The sequence below is a fragment of the Ixodes scapularis genome, unplaced genomic scaffold (assembly GCF_016920785.2).
Source record: "Ixodes scapularis isolate PalLabHiFi unplaced genomic scaffold, ASM1692078v2 PGA_scaffold11__112_contigs__length_91849675, whole genome shotgun sequence".
Taxonomy (NCBI): Eukaryota; Metazoa; Arthropoda; class Arachnida; order Ixodida; family Ixodidae; genus Ixodes; species Ixodes scapularis.
Genome location: NW_024609837.1, coordinates 12,105,659 through 12,113,193, shown reverse-complemented (window position 1 = coordinate 12,113,193; position 7,535 = coordinate 12,105,659).

Here is a 7,535-nt window from a genome sequence, read left to right as displayed (position 1 = left end):
GTTGTCAGTGGCTACATAAACAATATAAAAACAATTGTTGTTTTTTCACTGCAAAAATATACAATGCGTCGCCAAACGCTGCTCATTCTCCGCCAAAACGTAGCGCCAGCGGTCCTAACTTAGTCATAACCAGATGCCTACGTTTCAAAACTAACCCGTATATCATTCAAAAGTTATAAGTGTTTTTATGAAAATTTGAATAGAAAAATGGCGCCCGTTTTCGGAAACGGGCGCCATTGAGTTCCATGTATTTGACAGCTCAGTTGGCCGCAATTTTTCCTGTTCGGAAATTTAGAAATTAAAATCACTTATAACATTTGAATAAGATTAAGCTGTGTTCTGAAACTTTGCCATCTGATTCCGACCATTTACGATACATTTGGGCGGAGAATAAGCGCTCGGTAATACGTAATTAACTAACATTTACAAAAAAAAAAAAGAAAAAAAAACACAAAAAAGCTCAGTATTTTTTTTTTCCACTTCGTATATACCGGGGATTTCACAAAACTCCGGGTCAATTCTCGTGCCCAAACCACGAATCATTCAGATATGAAATTGGAACCGCTTAGGCCACTGTGAAGCGGCCCATTTATTGATGTCACAACGCGCGTAAGATGTCGAGGTGTTTAATTAATTTTGCATTATTAATTTTTTTTTTAAATAAGCATATAGTTTAATTAGAAACTTACTCCCTAGAGAAAACCAAGTGAATCAGTACATTTCAAAAAAAAAAAAAGATTTCGAGCGTGCATCTTTTTTTCCCGACGTGCTTGAGCTCTTTTATTATTATTTACCATTTTTTAGACCACCTGAGACTGGTTGGAAAAAACACGACAACGTTTTTTATTTATTTTTTTTTCTTTAGGATCATCGTGGCTGTGAATCAAGACCTGTCCCCTTGGTGCCTTTGTTTGAAGTGTTTTTTATGGAGACGATTTTTGGTTCAGGATGTATAAAAAGGAGGGACAACTCAATAAAGTAATCAGCTGTGTTTGAGACGTCGTCGTGCTTCTTCCACCCAGACTCAGGTGGTCTAAAAAATGGCAAACTTACACCAGCTCGCCTGCGCACTAAACTGTTTTTTTATTATTATTTTTTTTTCTCGTTCAGTCTCGTCTGTATTTTCGCGCCCGCCGGTCTTGCGCCTCTAGCGCGAACGAAAAACATTTTCGTATTGCAAATGACAAAGCTAATTATATCAACTAATTTATAAACTGAATTAATGTAAAACTCTGCGTACCTCATTAAATCGGGCTCTCGGCCGTGACTATATGCGAAGCGGCAGCAGCAGCCTTTGTGTGTCACTCGTAGTTGTTGAAGCAAAAACTGTTCGGTCGGGGTTTCGTGAAACATTCTGCAAATTAGTTCCGAGCAGATGACAAAGACCGAGCAGAAGTCTAAAAATAGGCAAAAATAAACTGTTTGCTTTTGCTTCGCAAAAAAAGAAAAAAAAAAGAAAAAGAAAACAAAGTGCGACTGCGGTAATTGTTTATTTGCAGAATGAGCTCAACGCGGTAAAATACACTTTTAAAATAAGTAAGTTACGGATATTTATTTTGTGTGAATGGAACGGTAATTATTTTATAAATACACATCATTCATACACATGCCAGAGCCCCCGTTCACGTAAATTAGTAAGTGTTTTAATGAGTTCCACATTAACTTCATGGTCTTCCGTCATATTACCTTTCTTCTCATTTGCCTCGGAAAAAAAAAAAAAAGTTAGTTTGAAAGTTTCTGGTTAATCCAAGTTTGTTTTGAATAATAATAATAATAAACAAAGCTTGCGCGTAAAATATGGTTGCCAAAAAAAAAAAAAAACATGAGCAAAAGTGCACAACAGACGACGTACACGGACACGTACGTAATCTAAAAAAATCAAAGTCAAGCACATTGTTACTGTTTCCTGACTGAACACTAAGCTTCTTACTAGATCCTATTTGTCATGTGCAACAACTTCCATTTCGCGTAATCATTTTTCTATGTAAGCTCACGCCCACGATTAAAACAAAAATCGCGTATAGCGAAGAATGCTTTTCAGTTATCTAAAGCAACAGCTGTGACGCATTTTTTAAATATATGTTTCCATTATTCACAGAAAGAAAAAAAAAACCGAGTAAGGTAATTTGAGGGACGTGCAATTACACTTTTAGGAAGCTTTTAACAAAACGTTATTCTCAACGGCTGCCACGTCCGTGCAACGTTCACAGTGAATGATGTCGAAATTTTGCGTAACAAGATATTTTTATATTTGTTTCAGAAATTCTCAGTAGTCAGGCTCAGATGTGAAACTAAGAGAATGACAAGTAAATCAACTAGAACGAACATACAAAAAATTGCGCATTCAAAAATGTAGATTTCTTTTTTTTTTTTCAACATACGTTTTTTTTAGAAGTTCTACATCTGTGACACAAAAAGGTGCAGATGAATTATTACGTTGAGAAACAACAACTTGAAACAAAACTATTCCTCGCATTTCCTTAACTGCCCATTTAGTTATCCAGGTGCGAATAAAATTGTCCAAATTTGTACAACAGTCCCAATAGAACGCTTCGTGTGAAATTTAATCTAATTCGCTTACATATGCTTTCGTTTAGTCTATTTCAGTTGATTTTAGCTTGACTACCGCGAACTTTAAGGCCTCTCCTGTGACTCACTATATACTTTAATATCATTTCATTAATGTTTATTTTACAAAAAAAAAAAAAAAAATCTGTAGTCACTGGGAGTCGAAAGGGAAACGCGAGACGGTGGAAACTTCCTTGCATCTGATTATCATTCCCCAGCCAATCAGACCGCGGCATTAGCCGATAAGAGCACCCGAGAGCCAGTCATGAAAGTGTGGAGATAATTGTTTTACAACTTTTTCCCTTCTCACCTTTTTAACATTGTTTTTGTTGAAAAACAGAAAGCTACTACTACTACTACTACAACAACTACTATTATTATTATCTTTATTGTGTGCTCCGCTTTTCGTCACGCCGCCCGTTTTTGCTGCCAGCCCTCGCCGCACCGTGGACTACGACAGCTCGAGCCGGACGCGGGAAACGCTCAAGAACATCGCGGGAGACGCCCACCAACGCAGTCACCGGTGAGCGTGCGCCAAGGCTGTTGTTCGTCACCGTCAGGGGCCGCAGTACAAGCGTCTGAGCTACCTCAGTGTGTGCTCCGCTTTTCGTCACGCCGCCCGTTTTTGCTGCCAGCCCTCGCCGCACCGTGGACTACGACAGCTCGAGCCGGACGCGGGAAACGCTCAAGAACATCGCGGGAGACGCCCACCAACGCAGTCACCGGTGAGCGTGCGCCAAGGCTGTTGTTCGTCACCGTCAGGGGCCGCAGTACAAGCGTCTGAGCTACCTCAGTGTGTGCTCCGCTTTTCGTCACGCCGCCCGTTTTTGCTGCCAGCCCTCGCCGCACCGTGGACTACGACAGCTCGAGCCGGACGCGGGAAACGCTCAAGAACATCGCGGGAGACGCCCACCATCGTGGTCACCGGAGGCCTCAGGACAAGCTACGGAGGTGCTTCCTTGGACGTTCTTCAGTGTGCACACCGCCCTCCCAGTGCTCCCAAGAAAAGCGTCACCACGCCACAATATCTGGGAACTCAATCTGACGTGTACGCGTTCAGATGCACAGGATGTGACGGCCGTCTTCATGGCCGACTACAAGTTTTAACTGGCGAGTGCTTTCGACCTCGTCACGGGTGAGACTGTCGTCTTTTAAACATTTTCGTGTATTTTGCCACTCACGGGTGACAATGGACTGCATAGTGTGCTTAGAGGCCGTTCCAGCTGATGGGAAATACATAACGTGTGTCGAATGTAGTAATTCTTATCATCTGGGAGCTTGTGCGGGAATTTCAGACAGCACTTTTAAATCTATGGGCCAAAAACGTTTAAACTGGCAATGCAAAACATGCCGCCGTAAAGACTCTCGTTCTGGTCTCGCAAGCAGTCTGGAAGACTCACAGCTTCCGACTTGCTGCTCGGCAACTCTGGACGAGGTAAACAACAAACTTGACATGTTGCTTTCTATCAAGACCAGTGTAGATAGATTGCTCCCACTCCCGGCCAAGGTCGATGAACTACTGTCTCTTAAACCTGCCTTAGAAGAACTTAAAGGTCAAGTAGGTGACCTACAGGCCTCAGTCGAATTCTGTTCTGGTCAGTACGATACGCTTTTGGACATGGTCAAGGGTAACGAAGAGAGGACGGGGAACCTAGAAAGTGAGCTGGCGAATGTGAAGGGGATAGTCGGCGAGCAGTCGCACACTATTACGCAACTTCAGAGTGATCTAAGCGACATGCAGACATTTGTGAACAAGTCTACTTTGGAAGTCCACGGCGTACCGTACGGCCAGAATGAGGATCTGTGTTTGTTGCTCATTAATATTGCCACAAAACTTGAACTACCGGTCCCCCAGCAAAGTGACTTTAATGAGCTCTGTCGTCTCCCGTCGAAGAGGGGTACCACTGCCCCAATTCTAGTTACGTTTGCGTCGTGCGACGTGAGAGAAAGGTGGATGAGCTACCGTAGTCGCCTGCGGAAACTGCCTAAGTCGGATGCACTCTCGAGTGTATTTTTTAACGAGCACCTGTCTAGGGTGTGCAGGGAACTCTTCTGGAAGGCGAGAGTAAGAGGAAAGGAAATGGGTTACAAGTTAGTCTGGGTTAAGTCGGGAAAAATCTACGCGAAGAAGGCGGAAGGCATGGACATTGTCCGTGTAACCAATGTTCAAGATCTGGAAAAAATACGTTAGACTATGGCAGTGACCTTTAATAGGTGTAAGGACTTCAAAGAGTTTCAGCAGTTACTCGTAACACCTTTTCAATCATTTTCAGTTCTTCACGTTAATATTAGAAGTCTGAGGAAGTACTGGGAACAGTTTAAAGTTTTGGTAAATGAAGTTTCGTCTCGTATAGACGTATTTGTCGTTTCTGAATCAAACGTTCCAGAAGCACTGTGGGATCTTTTTCAGTTGTCTGGGTACAATTCTTTTTGGTTCTCTCGGCAATATTCCACTGGTGGGGGGCTCGTAGTTTACGTAAAAAGGGAATGGCTCGTTTCAAGACAGGAAGTGGCTTTCAATTACGTAGAATGTATTTTTTTAAAAATCGAGAACTCCTGTCACTCCCTTTCTCTCTTAGCCTGTTATAGGCCCCCGTCCAAAAGCGTCAGGCAATTTTTTCAGGAACTCTCGGAGATCCTAGCCGCGAGTTACAGTCAGGGGTTACTTTTCATCGTAGGGGATATCAACATAGATTTGCTGAAAGATGACAAGTCTGAGGTTTGTGACTACCTTAATACACTTGCTAGTGCGGGTATCGAAAGTACTATTAGTTCACCAACGAGGGAGGAATTTATGGCTGGAAGGCTGGTATCTTCGTGTATCGACCATATTCTGGTTAGGACTCTAGACACAACGGTGAGGTCGGCAGTAATTCTGCAAAAGCTGGCTGACCACTTTTTTGTTGGATGCCAAATGGTTTGGCAACGCACGTCGGGATGTACCAACATCAGTCAACAAACTTTAGAAATTTTCGATAGACAAATTATGGACTCACTGGCGTCGTCTTATGATTGGAGCTCGTTTCTCAAAACAGTGTCGTATTCCGATGTTTACCAAAAATTTGTTGCTCTCTACGACTCTTTCAAGTCAAAGGCACGGCGAAACGTTGTAGTGAAAAAACGTAAGCCAGATTGCGTTTGGTTAAGCGCAGATATTTTGTCTGCAATCGCGGAGAAAGATAGGCTATGGGCGCGTTGTAGGCGATCACCTGCAAATGTGCAACTGCGTGGAGTCTTTCGTGCAACCAGAAACAAGGTTAATGCCCTTGTTCGCTCTGCTAAAAGGATCTACTTCCAAAAAGAATTTTTGAAAAATCGTTTGAATATCGCGAGAACCTGGTCCCTTGCAAACGGTCTTCGAGGGTGCCACCGCCAGCGCTCCCTTGATGACGTCATAGTTAAGAACTTTGGTGCAGATACTAAGGGGACGGTGGAAAAATTTAACACCTTTTTTGCTGCGTCATCCAAGCAAACACTCAGTGGGAGCATGCCGGAATTAACCTTGAAGGGTCAGAATTGTGCGTCCGCTTTTCTCTATGAGATTGATGAAGAGGGTTTGCGTTCTGCCGTGTTCAGTATGAAGTGGACCAGATCACCAGGCGCTGACGGAATTACCGTTGGTTTTCTACAAAGGAACTTTGATTCGTTAAAACATGTCCTGCTTTATATGCTCAACGGTTTTATCCAAACAGGTTCGATTCCCGAAGCGTTGAAAGTTGCTATTGTTAGACCGATTTTCAAGGGGGGTCAATCAAAAGCAATAGAAAACTACCGCCCCATATCCATTCTGCCTGTTCTAGAACTCTTGTTGGAAAAGCATCTCTTTGTGGTGATGAATAGTTTTCTGGACCGCCACCACATAATGTCAGCCTCGCAGTACGGTTTCGTGCCTGGAAAGGGCACGCAATTGTTACTAGATGACGTCGCCGATTTTTTGAACTCCGCGTTTGATGACAATATGTTTTCCTGTGCTCTGTTCCTAGACGTTGCAAAAGCCTTCGACACCGTCAACCATGATATCTTGCTGCGTAAATTGTTTAAGATCGGGTTTCGTGGGCCTTTTTTTGCAATTCTGGCAAATTACTTATCAAATCGATCACAACAAGTTCGAGTGGGCAATGAAACGAGCTCCGTTTATTATCTACGAGCGGGGGTTCCTCAAGGCTCTGTGTTATCCCCGCTGCTGTTTAATATTTATGTCAACGACCTTATCTCTGTCATTTCGGGTTGTGCATGTTATCAATATGCCGACGACACTCTGCTGATTTCCAGACATGTGAATTTCGACAGTGCATGTAATAATTTGCAAACTAATGCCAGTAGAGTGGTGGACTGGTACGCCTCCAATCTTTTAAAAGTCAATCCAGTAAAAACTCAGTTAATTTGTTTCCGCAATCCGCTAAAACATGGTTTCATAGATAAGCCTTTCTACTTACGCGGGGTCGACGGCGTATCTGGCAGTAGTGTTCCTGTTCGATGGGTAGGCAGCACGAAGTACATGGGTATTATTTTTGAAAGCGACATGTCCTGGAACAAGCAGTTAGCCTACATATGTCGTGTCTTACGGAACGTAGCTTGTTTGTTATACAATATTAGAGTTTTTGTTCCTTTCCACGTTAGGAAAATCCTCGTCCATGCCCTGGCGTACAGTGTGGTAAGGTACGGTGTGACAGTGTTCGCGCACAGTGCAGGGCTCTGGCACGAGAAGGTAAACAGTGTTTTGAAGTGTCTTTTAAAAAATGTGGTGTACAATTCAAGGTATTCAAACAGCACGAATCTCTTCGCCGATCTAGAGATGCCAAACTTTTTTTCTCTGTACCAACAAACAGTAGTTCTTCGGTATTTTTGGACAGACAGCTACAAGATCCCACATGTGTCGTCTCGTATTCTTAGACAGTCGATCAGATTTGAGAAACCTCGCTGTTTCACGAGATACGGAATGAAAACGCGAGACTACTACGTTCCCG